Genomic DNA, 16,028 nt, shown 5'->3' on the forward strand with positions numbered 1-16,028 from the left:
TGGCTTCTCTTTTGCCTTTTGTCCTCTTATCCTCGAGCGACTATGTCAGTGAGTGAACAGTGAGCCTATCTGTGTAATCCACGGGTTGACGTTTCTCTGATCAGACAGAAACGACGGTGCTGTGTCGCGTGAATGTTCTCTCTCACTTGCCATGAGTTGAGATGCAACCCTACTAGCCCAATGAAGCCGCCGTCGAGGAATCCCTCTGCTGCCGCGGCTGAATGTGTCACTCTTCATTCGTCCGGAGGGTTTCTGAAAGTATGTTGTTTGACACGACAGTTAGGGCCGACATTCGTGCACTCATATCACTTCGCCTAGCATATGCAAATACGCAGTACGCAGCGTGTACTGCATTCGATACTCCCATCTGTGCCATGCGATCAACTAGCACACCACTAGTACAGTGGCCATGCCAGTCACGGTGGTGTCTGAGGCTTCGCAACCTCGTGCTTACGATGTCTGGGAGCCCAATCTGTCAACACGCGTCGCAGAAAGCACGCTCCGGACACGAATGCCGCAGTGCGTCGTTCAATTCCTTCGTTGCTTGGGATCGAACCTCTAACCTTCATATACCGTAGACTGATTTCGTGCGTGACGGACGCCCTGCCGCATCCGTCCGAGTCCTGCCAGGACCTGAACCGCATCGACCTCGGATACAAGCTCCGCGCAGCGAGGGATCTTCCGAGTCAACGACGCGGCTCTTCGACTTCACCTTCGATGCTAGTCTCGTTCCAGCTAGTTGCAGAACATTAGGCGCAGACGAACGCGCGCGACATATGATGACAAATAAGCGCCGTGCCTTGGCCGCGCCACAGTTGACGTTGGTTCACCCACTTCTGCACCATCATGTTTTTACGGCTTCACAGTCGTCTGCACTAGCACCTGTACCGAGCAATAGCGACGCGGTCACGTTCCTCGGACACCCTATTAATGTATATTCCATTGAGAGTAGTAACAATGCAATAATGCCTCCCCTACACCACTGCTTGCAGTCAGCTACAATGGACGAGTCCGACAGACGTCGTAGACCTGGGTGTAGAAGGCAGATACACGTTCAATTGTCTGCGGGCACTGGCCGGTACTCCTGCAAGGCGTCCACGGGATCGTGTTCAGCGAGTCGCAAGACATGTCTCTCATGACGGTTGCTGCAGGACAATCGATGCAACGCAAAAACATGGTGGTGCGAGGTGTGGTGAGGTGGGTAAACCGACGTCTTCGTGTGGATAGCGCCTATTTGTCATCATATGTCGCGCGCGTTCGTCTGCGCCTAATGTTCTGCAACTAGCTGTCAAAGCTGGTGATTATGCAGCGAAACTGGCAAAGATATCCTCAAATTACCGTCGGCATTGTGTTTTCGGGCCAGATATCGTGATCCCACGGTAAACCGCACGACTCGCTGCAACTGCGTTGTCCGCGCGCGGCCTGGCGATCTCCCCAGAACCTTCGCGTTGTGATCTTCTGAACAGCTACAGTATTATGACGATCCTCATCATGAGCCGCATTATGCCCTGCATGCTAAGTATTGGCTGCTCGAGATGATGATCGATGGAACATTAGCTCCCGGATGTTAGTGAGGCGTGGGCATTGGGAACAGTCCGTGTACTGACATCGATGGGAAGAATTACAGGGTAGTGCGATGAGAAGGGGATGTGGATGCAGGGTGCTGTGTCGACGTGGGGATATGGCCCAGTGGCAGTGGATCGTCTGCAGCGCACCACCGCATGTGAGGATGATCTGCGAATGAAGATACGGTTTTGGGGCTAGACAGATGTCAACCTCGTACCTGTATTTGTACAATATATTTTTACCGTCACTGTGTGCATAACTACTCGCCGAAGTCTTGCATAACACAGGAGCCCAACTAGCGCTTGTGACACCACGACGCGTCTGTGGCTGCTGCCACAGCAGCAGAGAGACGAGCGAAGTACTGGCACTCGTTTGACGGGTGATTAATGTGCGTACCCGCAACGTGTCTTGTGTGCGCACTGCAGAGCCAGCGGCGATGGAATTGTGTGTTGATTCCCTCGGAACTCGTGTCGTGCGGATGCGCGCAGTGACCGCGCGACCTGGGCCTGCGCGTGACCGCGTCCGTGGGACGCCCGCCGCGAGGTCGTCCTCAGCCGTGAGTCTCCTTCTGTCAATCACCCATGCCAATGCCATGTGTGGCCCTCTGCGGCTTCGCTCGACATCACGACTCTCGCGTGCCTAGTCTTCCGCATATCTACCCCCTCTCCCTCACTCGCAATGCGCTTCAAGTCCCTGTTCCGCACGCGTTTCTTCTGCCTGCCCATACAACTACCGTGGATGTCTTCCCCGACCGATATCAAACCGCTACATCTTCTACTGGAGGTACCCGCTCCCCTGGGGAACCCCGACAAGAAGAAGATTGCCATCAACACTCTGGAGACGCTCTATCTCCATGCCGATTCGATCGTGCATGAATATGTCGTCTCCCAAATAATGCTGTGGAAGATCAATAAACCCCCCAACCATGAATTCGTCGTCGCGCGCATAAGCTACAAAGGCACCGTCGTCGGCGCTCTGCGCATGGAGCGAACAGTCGAGCCCACTGACGAAGCATCCGCCAACTCGTCCAGTGCATCCATCACCAGTAGCTCGTCTGCCCTTCATGCATATGACCCCATCACCATATACGCCTCGGAGGACGTCAGTCGCGCGACGAAGGAGTCCCAGCTGATCGCGCAACAAGTTTTCGAAGGGAACACGGTCACCATTGCCTCCGTCATCGCCGCCTCCTCCGTCCTTACCCGAGAGTACCCAGAGTACCAGCTGGGCTCGAAGCAATGCTATTGGTTCGCAGGATTGGTCTTTCGCCTCATAGCCGGAGACGACGTTATGCCTGCGAACTCAAACAGCCACAGCCGCATGCGAGCGGGCGAGTTCGCCAATTTCCTCAATATCATGCAAGGGCCGGGGTTGACCAAGGAAGCACGAGCGATGCGATCCATGTACGAGGCCAAGCTGCGGGAGGTCGAAGAAGCCGTCGCTGCGAAACTGGCGAAGGAGAGGGCGGGTACCGAGATGCAGACATTGCTGACTGAAACCCAGAGGCAGGTTCAGGAGGCGGAGAGGCACGCGCAGGAGGCAGAGAGGCATGCGCAGGAGGCAGAGAGGCAGAAAGCTGCGCTCGTGCAGGCATACGAGCTTGAGATACGCCAGCTCAAAGAGGCCCTCGCGGTGAGTGCTCTGCATGACTGTGTCCGTTCGTCTTCAGCTGACTTCTCATCAGTCTAGGCAACTGGGCACTGCACCGAGCGCTGCGTAGACGACACGTTCAACCAGCCTGGTATCACTTCCACGCTCGGTCGATCGCAATCTCAGGCCGGGTCGTCGTTCATGTTCATCCTAATCAGTCTCTTGCTTTCATTGCTGTCGAGAATGCTTTCGGTATGTTGTGTTCTCCGAGTCGTCGCTGGCATCCTTCTCGCCCCGTCCTGCTTGGTTAAGTCTCCCTATTCATCGCTATGCCTCCTTGCTGTCATCATTACGCCCACGCACTGACTCATGTTGTATCTACCGTCTGCCACTGTATTACCATTCTCGCTATGAATATCCGCAGTGTTCCTTCCTCCGGATCCGTTGGGGAAGTGTCAGTCGATCGAAGCAGCCCTCCGGCCACACATCGTCCGTTCTGACATGGCAGCACGAGCTTGAAGCTTGAAGCTTGAAGCCTCGTCCGCGTCATTGTTGTAGTATTGCTGACATCTTGAGACAACCTTGAAGCTTTGAAGCCGCTGACTTCTCATGTCATGCGAGCAGGGAAGGGAATGTCACCCCATTGATATTTAATCTGGGATGTTGTTAGGATAGGACGACAATGAATGGTCGTCTGCTATTGCGGGTATGCAAGACATGCGAAGCAATAAGTGCACATATGTAGGAACACCGAATACCGTCCGTCCGCGAAGTTGCATGCTACATCAGTACTACGTCGACGAATGAGAACAAGCGGAACGCGAGACAATGATGACAAACTATACCACCCAATATAAGTACAGCCGCAGGGGGAACCTCGTCGTATGGAGGGTGGAGCAATGCAGGGTCGGACGAAATGGCGGAACATGAGGAAGCATACAGGGAATACATATATACATACCGTCGTCATCGTCATGGAGGTCGTGGAGGTCTGCGCTCTCTAGGCGGAGTCCAATAATACGCGAGCCTCCGCGCGTCTAGGCAGCATAGATAGTACAAGGCCCACCACACTTCATCTACTCGCGTGTGGACCCCTAGTGCGCGCCGCTTCTTCCAGGATGGTCGCATATCTCGGGATCCATCTTGCCCAGCACCTCTCCCGACGCGACGCTGAAGCCAGACCGGACACTCGCCGTGGAACTCATCCTCGGCCGGACATACGTCGCGGGCAGCCCAGTGTTCGCAGGGGGGATCCTAGCACCATCCAAGGGAAGACCTCCCTGACGCTCTTCAGTGGGGGAGCCACCCGTACCGCGTGCATCATTTGAGCGCCCTCCCGGACTTGGGATGCCGCCCCTGGCGCGCCGCCGACTGTCGAGGCCCCGCAGGCTGGACACGAACGCGCCTTTCATCTCGCGCAGCCGCTCGTCCACCGCGGCCTCCGTCGCCAACATCGGCTCGGGCATCGACAGCGTGCGGGCGCGGGAGAGCAAGCCAGACGGCCTCTCCGGCTCTGCTGTAGCCTGGGGTTCCACCGGAGACTCGGCCGGCGAGGTTTCGCTCTGCTCGCGCAGTCGCTGCAGCGGTTTCCGTGCGTCGATGTCCTGCACGAACGCCGAGATATCGTCATCATCCGTGTTCGCGCTCAGGTAAGAGGCGCCCTGGTCGGTAAACGTCAGCATGAATCACATCACGACAGCTCAGCCATATAAGCAAGCCGAGCTAACACTCACAGCCACACGTTCCCCTTCCCTTGGACCACTCCCTGCGCTGCCCTCGCTGCCCACACCTCCTGTTGAGGCATACCGGTGCCCGAAGCTGCTGGAGTATCGCTTCCTGGCACCACCGGGACTCTCTGAAATACCGCCTGTGACCCCTTCAGCGCTAGCTAATGACCGTCTGTCACCTAGGCTCGACGGCGCGAATGGCGGGGATGGTCGGAACGGCGTGACAGGGGAAGACGGCATCTTCACGGCGACTGGTACAGCACTTGTGCCTGCACGCGACGACGTCGGCGACGTATGGGTAGGGCGAGATGGAAGAGACGGGCCTCCGGGCAGGGAGGAAAGCGGAGAGTTCTGACGGAGCGACGGTGAGGGTGAATGTGTCGACGGTGAGCCCGAGGATAGGGTCGATGACTTGAAGGGGTTGATAGTGTTCATGGGCTGGCGTCGAATGGGCAAAGCTCCCTGAGCCGACGAATGCTCCTGTACAATCACCGATTCGTCACCACACAACGTATAGTCGATGAGCAAACGACTCACCGTACCCCGCCCTCCACCGAGGCTCTCCTTCCGAAACCGAGGGCCTAACGCCGACACACCTGGCCCGTCATCCCTTGACCCAATGGAGCCAGCGCCCTGCCGTGAGGACTCGTCTGATAGCCCTGACGCAGAGCCTGCACCCATCCCAGCATTAGAGAGCCGCCGTACAGAAGGCAACGCCACATTCTGCATGCGAGGACTCGCGGAAGGTAACGCCACACTCGGCATGCGGGGGCTGCTGCCGCCGACGGTCGGGAACGACGTCGTGCGCGAGCTCATCGGCGGGGGGACGACGAAGCGGTCCGCTAATGACGCAGAGGGCGGCGAGCGAGGTAATGACGTACGCGTGGGCAGGCTGCCGGGGGAGGTCGAGAGCGAGTCCCGCTGCTGGTTCTTGACCAGCGTAGGCGTAAAGTCCGGGCCCTCGTCCGACAGGAACCGCGACGACAGCAACGACTCGAGCGCATCGAGCTCAAAGTGCGGGGTTGTGAGATACGTTACAGACAGCGAGAGCGTCCCCGTCGGGTGCGTGATAGGCGCGAAGGTGTGCACGTCCTGCGCGAGCGGGGAGGCACCTGGCGCAGGTGGCGTGTCTGTGAGCCGGTGTAAGCGAGGCGCCACACATGCATACGATGCCACATTGCGCACCGAAATCCAAGATATCCCCCCTGCTCTGCCCTTGCCCCGCGATGCGTAGTTCAATGCCGAAGTTCCCGTTCCGAGTCCCGCCCGCCCGCCTGCGCCGCGCGAGCTTCCACGCAGGGAGTATGCGCAGCAGCGTGAAGATGCCTCTGAAGAGCGAGATACCGTGCTTGTAGATGGCTGGTGGTGTGATGTCCGAGCGGTCATCGCCGCGACGCGAGTGCAGCTGCTCGGGCTGGAAGCTGAGGTCCCACGACTCGAGTAGGACGTACGTCGGCGTCGGGTCGATGCGGAGCCGCGATGAGTTAGGGGCATGGTAGACAAGGACCTGATTGCTCGCCAGTTCCGGGACGCACAAGAGCACCTGTAGCTGGAAAGCGGGTACGGGCTGAACGGTCGAGATACTACGATAGAGACGGGTCTGCTCCCTGAAGATCTCCGGGTCTGGGGTTTCCAAGTTGAACTGTGGGAAGTCAGCGACAGCCCAAGCTCATACAGTCGGTGTCGCTCACCCACTTGTCGACCTTGGCCTCTGTCGGTGCCTCCAAGGTTGCCCTGGCATGGTGGACGACGAGTGTCAGCTTCGTGTAGAACCTGTACGTTATCTGGTCGGCCTTCTGTGTCTCATTGGACATGGCAGAGCTGGGCAGAGCGTTCAGAGAGAGAGGCGAGGCGACGGGCAAGGCATGAGGACGGTGTTGCGAGATAGGTAGCGTTCAGGCTGTAAGTGGTCGTGGATCGCACGAGCTCTAGTCCGCACAGTGCACTGGGGTCGGCCGCTCGTCCTAGCTCCGCCGAAGTTGCTCTATGGCGCAACACCGAGACAATGATTGAAACAAATCACAGGGGTGTATTCCTCTAGCCTGTCCAATACCCGCAGGCAGAGACAGATGGTCGACGAAGAGAGAACGACGCAATTGTTACACTCACAGGTCTGCCCGTGCCACCGGCTACGAGCGGAGCTCGATCGGGTTGATGTAGATGTATCCCTCATTGAGGCTCCGATAGGAGACGTCCGCCACATCCTCCCACTGCCACTTGCAGGCCAGTCACTCGCTGAAGCAATGTCGCGGTCGCGTGAGTCAGTAGTGGAACGAATTCCTTGAACATATAACTTACTTACCTGCTGAATATGCACCTGGACAGGGCGGTCTATCAGGTAGCAGCTGTACTACTATTTGACATCATGCTGTTTCTCTGGCGGTATTGTAAGCAGGGGCCGGCGCGATCTCGACCGCAAAGGGGTACTTACTCGATGGTACAACCATACGCCCAGTCCCAGAAGATATGCATACCAATCGGTTCTCGCAGCTTGCCTGTATCTCATGGCAGACCCACTTTGTGACAAGCACGGAAGTTCCATCGTATTCGACTGTATGCCCCGCGAGTCAATGCAAGTTGATCCAGCATTGCCGGTACGAAAGCAAGAATCGGAGTCGTTAAGCGGGCATCTCTGATTTGCGTGAAGGGCGGTAGGCGAGCTGCGTCCTGACAGCTCCTCATAGCTGCCAGTGGCTGCCATTGAGCGTTTCAAATCCTGTAAAATTGATTAGTCTCTACATTTACACACGTTGCAGTCTGCGAGAACCCCCATCGCAAGAGCCACGAGTTTGGCTCACCACTGACTACTGAAGTAGATTGCGATCCCGGACTGACGAAGTGCGGGCGCAGTAAAATGGGATCTTGGATGGGTCCGGCACATTCAACGGGGAAAGAGATCAAAGAAAACGCATACACGAGGTCGTAGTGCGCATATATGCTGAAAAATACGAATAGTAGTGAGTAAGCACAACAGCATCAAGGCATGCGCATACCAGAAGCGATGTTCAACTCCAAAGTTTCCGAGGCCCGGCGAGGGTGCTGGCAGTGAGGTGGTGGTAGAGTGGAAAGGAAAAGGATGTGTAGAATTTCTACAGAATGAATTTAAAGCCTCTGAGGATGACGGACTCAGTACTTGACGCACAGCATGTAAAATTAGGGGGAGGAGGATCGCGACCGCGAAGTCACTGTGTCACGTGGTCGCGTAATGCATGTGGACAGCCTGAGTACAGTGAGCAATGTCATTCTCGACTTTAGCCCTCTTACCGTCACGGTGAGCTCTCCATCTAGCCATTAATTATCGGGAACTTCTGGCTGGGGACTCCCACAACTGTCCTTCTGGCCAGCGGCTTGCATCTTCCGATCATCGCGAAGGTGGGTGACGACACGGAGTCCAGTCACTCAGAGTACCACCTAAAAGCAAGACCTTCACAGTCAGGCTTGACCCCGGGCCCGTAACTGTTGCTTGATCACTACGCGTGAGTCCAGCATACATTGATCTCACATCGTGCCTAGCAGAGAGCCACCTTTACCCAACACGCGCCATGCGCTAAAGTATGATCAGGAATCCTGCGGTCGATAGGGTGGTAACGTACCAAGGGCAACATCGACTGTGAAGAGCGGCCCGCAGATTCTTTGATTGCAAGCCGAGGCTGAACTGAAAACGACGTTCCAGTTGAAGAGTTGAGTCTGCGCGTCATTCTTTCTTTCCGAGCGAGCGAACAATGCTAAATGATGTCCGGACGTCAGTAAATATGCATTCAGAGATACTTCTTCACTCTTGCCGTCAATATCGACCGTGTCAGTACGGTTTACGGTGGGCGATTGGCTCACAGTATCGCAACGTATCCTACGTCAAGGCACATCCTGTTCAGACCGCACCGGTCCCAACCTCAAAAATTGACGACTCCAGAATTTTCCTGGATTATGCTCTGTCACCGAACGCTACCCCCCTTCACATCAAGCGGGCATCTCCGAGTAGCGACTCGAGGGCACACAAATTGCTCCGCAGTCTACGGGAGGCAGAAGATCGGATCATTGACATCGAGCTAGGGCGCTACGACGACACCGTAGCTGGATCGTTTGAACAAGTCAGCCTGCCACTCGGGCGGTATCTCGATTGGATCGAGAGTGATCAGTCCAACGGCGGCAAGGTTGCCGGGCGACAACTGTACCTTGCGCAATGGCGAGCGAGCGGTGACGTAAGTAGGTTGTTCGGATGTCCAGTGCACAGTACAAGCTGACAACTGTTGGGTTTCACCCCTAGATACCAGCTCTTACACAACGCATACAGCCGCCTCCGCTTCTGGGTCCACTACTCAAAGATGGCCCTGTCGAGGCTGACTTGTATCAGACGAGTTTTTTTATTGGTCCCGCAGGCGCTGTGCGTCCCGATGTATGCTGTGTCGCGCGTAGACTAATCCCAACTTCCTCAGATCACACCTCTCCACTACGACCCATACTTCAATCTCTACCAGCTGTACGCCTCTGCGGAGCCTAATCGCTACGCGAAGCACATCTTCCTCCTCCCGCCGAGCGCATCCGAGTTCGTAAAGCGTGCTGACGGGCAACACGCTCTGCGGAACACGTCTTCTATCAACCTCTCGCTCCAGCCATCCGACAGCGGAGATGACTTCGCTGTTGTCGCCGCACCTGATGCGCCGTCGCGCTCTGTGGAAGCGATCTCGGGGCTGGGGTACAGTTGCATTCTGAGGGAAGGCGAAACATTGTTCATCCCCAAAGGGTGGTGGCATCGCGTGGAGAACGTCGTCCTTGGGCGAGATCAACCTCCATCAGGCCCTGGATGGACTGCTGGTATTGGATGGTGGTGGCTACCACGTAGAAGCGCTTCAAGCACGTCGTAGACGCTTCCACGTATACCCGCGTCGGAAACCCTTGGCCGTATGCGATTTGGATTACATGAGGTGATGTACTCATATAATATGTACGCTCCACACGAGCATGTTGCCTGGTCGTCCCTTCCCAAAGACATGCTGCCAGAATATTTCCGACAGCTTGGCTTCTACCTTGACCCGCCGCTCAGCGAACTCAGCGCTCTCTGCTTCGGTGAAGACCTTCTTCCAGAGAACTGGCCAGGACCGCTCCGAGTGTCCATAACGCGTCCTGCGCGAGGATCTGTATGACCATCTGAGTGGTTTGATTAGCAAGCTGGACTCACCGGCCTAAGTGATCGTCTATCATGCCCTCCTGTTCCAGCCCTCGATGCCTCCCAAAAATGACGGCTCCGCGTTCGCGCTTCAGCAGCGTTGCTAGCCGCAAAGCGATCGCGTACTGCGTGGCTTCGTCAAAGAGATGGAAGACCGCTCCGATGTAGATGTGCGTGAGGGAGCCGATCAGCTGGGAAAGCGACGCGATCTTCGTGCCGGCGAGGCCCTCCAATCTTGTAGCTGGCTGCGTGAAGGACAGCGGGACGTCAAATATGTCGGACGTGAAGAAGCGAATGCTCGAGGATTCCTGATCACGATATAGCTTGTACCCGAGGTCGATGTACTCTTGCCGCAGGTCGCATCCGAGGACGGATGCAGCGGGGTACCCATCGTGCACGAGCTTGCGCACGTCAGTGCCCACTGTGCAGAGAAAACGGCATCCAGCACGCACTTGATCGCCACATAAGTCGTAAGAACGTACTGCAGCATCCGAGGTCGAGGAATACTGTGTCGCCTCTCTTCCCGCTCTTCAGCACAGCTGGATAGATCGGGTTTCCAGTGATCATGAGGGCAACATGGTGGAAACCGAGGATGCAAGGGTACGGGTATTTCGCACTATGATCAGTGTGGTCATTCGCATGACATGGATGCGACTGCTGAACACAGTACATGATGCCTACTAAGCTCTACAGAATCGCCAGTGCGTTAGAAACCGCCGTCAGGCCAAATTTGAGCTCACTCTTTTTGCACTTCCAGAACCCTCTTGCGCATCTCACCATCGTCCGCTGACACAGCTTCATGCAGGAACTCCAGTTCCATTAGACTAGGATTGAAGAACAATGTATCTAACGGAGGAATCAATGATGGCTGGACCTGACTCTCAGGTCGAATGTCGGACATGGTAGATGAGCTTGAGACGCGGTTCAACTCAGACTGCGCAGATAGGCCGACCATGGGAGCTTCGGAGGGCAAAAAGCAGTTGCAACGCCACCAGATCCTTCGAGCCGGGGTCGAACCAGCGACCTTGAGATAGCGGTAAGTATCCGATTACAGTCTCACGCTCTTCCAGCTGAGCTATCGAAGGTGACTCGCAGCTTTGTCTAAGGCCCATCACAATTCGTCTGTGGTTTGCGGTCGTTTACCAAGGCCCTATGTACAGTACTGCAGTTGATCTGAGCACTCACGGACCTATAATATGTAGCTGCAGTCTGCGCTGCAGGTTGAATTGCACAACGTGTTCTGTCAATGGCCTAGGGACGCACTCGTAGCATGAATCGCGCATCTCGCGTCCCTTGTAGGCATTTCAGTCGGTCCGTAGAAGGGTTTCCCGTGCGCCTTACCGCATTTAGAAGGACTACAAGATCATGAATTGAACATGATTAGAATGCATCACAAATTACAGTCTGTTTCGAATGGAAGTGAGCTACAGGCAGTGAGATAGCAGCAATACGAAGCACGCGCCAGTAGTAAGTACCCGGCGAAGTATATTACAATACACTTGGTAATACGGAGGCGTCCATCAAGGAATCTTCAGGTACACGACATCGCCATGGCTGATGTTGTATATTGACCGTGGACCAGGGCTTCCAAGATGAGCGTTGAACGTTGAACATTGGGCACTGGCTGCGGGAGTTTCGAGAGAAGAGGCCGACGAACGCGGCCGGTATTCGTGAACAACGCATCTTCACGGCCATACCCACTTGACCTTCTTGGGGGTCTTGCATAGCACTTTGTGCTCTGGCCAGTGTTCTCTCTGGCAGGTAGCGGAGCAGTATCTAGACATCGATGCAAGGAAGTCGAAGTCTAGTGAAGAGATCATCGGCACATATGATGAGGGACCGACCTGGTGAGATCGCACCCGCTGCACTTCAATGTGGGCATATCCGCCGTCTCCTCGCGCTCACAGCCTGCGCAGGCGGCCATCGGCGGGAAATCGAGCGGATCTTCCCGCCAACGAAGGCGGCGTGGCGTCGGGGAGCCTGTCTGGCGCGCAAACAGTAGCTGGACGGCACGGAGTGCGTCCGCGCACGGACCGGCCCTTGGGTCGCAAACAAAGTGATACTGTCGTGAGTAGTTGGCGAGCCATGTCCAATTGCAATCTGACTTAAGCTCGATGCGAGTACGTACCCAGATCTGAACGAACGGAGGTGTATTGGAGCATGCGGAAGTCACGTCCTGCTGTGACATCCGTGCGGGCTGGTCTATGGGCCAATCAGCTGCAGATACGTGTGCGAGAATCGTAGGACACACCACAAAACTCGCAATACCATTTCTGCGTATGCTTGAGGCTGGGGTAGTACAGGTTGATGAAGTCGGTTGCGTAGCGTCGGATATCGGTGGGTGGCAGGTCTGGACGCGGTAGCTTCAGTCGAAACTCGATCTCAACGCGCCGTCTGTCGTCGCCGAAGCGGTCATCAGAGATGGGGTCGTTTTTCGACGAGCCGTACAGGCACACTCCAACGCGGATGTAGTCAGGCCCGTCGGGTAGGGCAGCGACTGTAGAATTCGTGGACATATTTGGGGGCGCTGGGAATTTCAGTCGAGCTGGACGTGAGAGCTTGAGCGCTGAATGTTGAACGATGGACGTTGAGGCCAAGGGAGAGGCTCAGAAAAATACCTGATGCAGCGCGACGCGACTCGTCGCGACGTGTGTCATCAAAGATGACACACGCGTCGCGACCGTGACGCGCCGCAGACCGTGGCCAACCTGAACTCATCTTTACATAACATGAAGCTTTACTCTTGTTCATCCGGTAGCGCAGCGCATGTCGTTGGGACAGACTCATAAAAGCGATGATATGAAGCAGTGCGAACTGTGCGTACAGAATACGCGCATGCGCGGCCCCCACGCCGATATCCCCGGTGTGGCCAGCGACTCAGCCACACGCGGGCGCCAAAGCAGCGACGAACTCAACATCACTTTGACCACTACCACAACTTGACGGTACACTGTCTGAGACTTACCGCTACGGTGCGTTGTAGCATTTGGTAAGTCTGTTTGACAAGTCTTGGATATCAACACCAGTGCTTATGCCCCACGAGCGGTCAGGCTGCTAATAAGCTGTAGTCGGCAGCGGATCCCACGCAAGTGACCGAGGTCAACACGCTGCAGTCGCTGTGCTTTCTCTGGAACTAATGTGAGTTCTCTGGAACCTCTGTTATAACTGCCATGAATATATTGTAGACTCGCCAGTGAACGCAACGCCGGCCATGCCAACGGAACGACGTGTTTCGCTGCCACCAGAAATTCTAGCCCAAATTATAGATCTTACGCCTCGAGAAGTAAGGCCTGTGTGCCTCCTACTATCTCGAATGCTCCACGACCTTGTCGTCCCTCTGGTCTTCTCATCAGTCACCGTCGAATTTGGAGCCTGGGAGTACAGTTATCATGATGAGGCAGATGATGATGACGAGTACGAGGATGACGACGTACATTTCAATTCTTCAGGGATCCCGCGGCTGGCGAAAGAGGGGCGGAGTTCCAGGTCCATCGATATTCTCAAACACATCATGGAGGATTCGAATTTTGCGAGGGTTGTCAAGAAGCTAGAAGTACGTGCCTACGAGCCGAGGGAGAACCTCCGTGGTTCTGCCTTTGACCTGCGTAAGTGTTGAAGGCACTGCAGATTGTCGTGTATTAGACAATGCTGACGCTCGCCTATAGGATGTCTGATGCTCGCCACGTACCATTTGTGTAACTTGCACTCGCTGGTGTGGTATGGGGAATGCCCGACCCCTTCTCTCGAGATCCTCGAATCACTGGGTAGGACATGCCCTTTGCTACATGAGGTTGCTCTTCCGTAAGTACATCTCATTGTCAACAATCTTTATATCTTACGTTCTGAACACGTCGTTCTCTCCTCCTAGATGCTTAGCATTGAAGGGTCTTCCGCTGCGCGGCCTCAGAGCTCTGCGCTCGATAATCGATAGCGGCACACACTTGATCAAGACTCCTGTAGATGATCTGGACGTCGCGGAAGATTGCTCCATTTACCTTCACGGAGAGTCCCTACGGAAGGCTAGCCTCCCAGCCACGTGGATAACCAGAATCCCGCCTCGACTCTTACCCAACCTCACACATGTCGAGTTGTTATACCTCGACTTGGAGTCTGTGGAGCGGCTCGGACCATTCCTCAAGGGACTCGCTCAGTTGCAATCACTGACAATCAGTTTAGACGAAGTCATCGCGGATGCAGTCCTGACAGTCCTGGCATCGTCGCGCGACCATAATCCGCGATTGACCGAGCTATGCTTGCAGGACATGCTGGTATCATGGGCCGACGGCGGCTACTCGTATTCATTGGAACGCCGATTGCTCTCAAAAATCCTCTCGGGAAGACATGCGTTGCGCCGTTTTCGCCTTAATATGTATGCATGTCCTGAGGCCCGTTTGATTCCTTACCTGGCCATCCTTGCAACACTTAAAAACCTCGAGGTTCTGGAGCTTGCCTTGATCGCTCCGAGGGGGGTGCTCACCTGTGACTTCATGAGCACTCTGGCTTGCCACTTGCCCAATGGACTTACTGGCTTGGTAGTCAATGTCTGCGCCGACGTCTTCGAGCCGGATGCTCTCAATCTCATCGTGCGTGCCTATCACCATACCTCCGAGAGGCTTACCGACTCACACCTTCGTTTCAGTGGTCAAATCTCCCTCGGCTGGGCTACCTCCACCTACGGACCCCCGCCGACCTCCCATCAATCCGAGACCTGATCGCCAGAGCGCGAAACCTGAAGGTCTTGGGTCATAATGGACGGTTGTACGGCGTCGATTACCGGGCCGGCTCGCCTGAGCTTACGGCGTGGCCACGAAGTATGATCTTGTTCAGGAGAGCTGAACTCTACGGATTTCCGGAGTGGGAATGGTTGACAAGGCATACGCAGATGTATTCATAGACACGTTACCGCTGTGACGCGACGAGGCTCGAACATGCCATTAGGCTTGCTCTCTGTGACGCGCGCCAGCGGCCCGGAAGACAAGAGATGTTCCCGACGTGATGTGTACTGTAGTGATAAGTATCAGTTGCGAGCTCCGAGTCTCCGCAGTGCACGCCTTACCAGTCTCAAGATATGCCCATAACAGTCACGACTCACGAAGTGACCTGGTTCACATTCCCGCGCGCAGAGGTTCCATCAGTGACGTCGTATCATGAGTGCCATTCAAATAATCTACGGTGCTGTATCAAGAAAGACAACCCGATGTGTATGCCATTGTAACGTCCGAGCATTAGATACTTGAGCAGCAGCATACTGGGAACGGCAACGCAGAATGCGTGAGGTATCTCTACCGAGCCGTCTAGTCCAGATGGTCCAGGATCTCCTGCGCTCTTTGTACGTAGAGCTCAAATCGCTCCTCAAAACCCGTGCATATCCGTTCCGCGACGCCGAGGCTGGACGGCACTTTATCGGCAGCGACAGCGATGGAGAGCCCGCCGGCGTACGAGATTATCCCCATTCCGATGGTGCCTGTATAATGTCACAGTGAGAGTGTGGCCAACGAGTAAGGCAGTCCAGAGAGGTTCACCTTTACCGAACTGAGGAGGGAGGACTGTCCATTTAAGCACTTCCGTACCTTCCAAGGTTATTGTACTTTGCGCCGGGCCAGGAACGCTGGACGCACCCGCACTGTTAGCAACTGGCTCAGGCACGAAGATTGTACCTTACTTTGTCAGGACAACGAGGACTAAACAAACTTGAGTACTAGCTGCACAGCAGAGGCCATCCAGAGCTCACATGATTGCATTAACATATCATATATCGGCGTCATTACCCATTTGTTGCATAGTTCTTTGAGTTTTGGAATCGGTTCCGCCAGCATGGATGGGTTCAGCAGTGCGGGAAACTGACCCGTCAACTGCACGATATGGAAACACAGCCTCGGAAGCAGGCTACGTTTCAGAATGGAGAGCTCTCTGCGGCACTGGTGGATGTGCGTGTGAAGCTCGTGCACTGTGACATCGTCGGATACATTTGTCGATGGGTT

General features: G+C 55.4%; 1 non-coding gene across 1 annotated transcript; it reads right to left on the minus strand.

The window, feature by feature from the left end:
• Window positions 1-11,043: 11,043 nt before the first annotated feature.
• On the minus strand, window positions 11,044-11,132 carry B0H18DRAFT_t171. Its single transcript has one exon. It is a non-coding gene; the product is annotated as a tRNA-Tyr (tRNA).
• Window positions 11,133-16,028: the final 4,896 nt, after the last annotated feature.

The sequence above is a fragment of the Fomitopsis serialis genome (assembly GCF_022376445.1).
Source record: "Fomitopsis serialis strain Sig1Antser10 chromosome Unknown B0H18scaffold_330, whole genome shotgun sequence".
In the NCBI taxonomy this organism is placed as follows: domain Eukaryota; kingdom Fungi; phylum Basidiomycota; class Agaricomycetes; order Polyporales; family Fomitopsidaceae; genus Fomitopsis; species Fomitopsis serialis.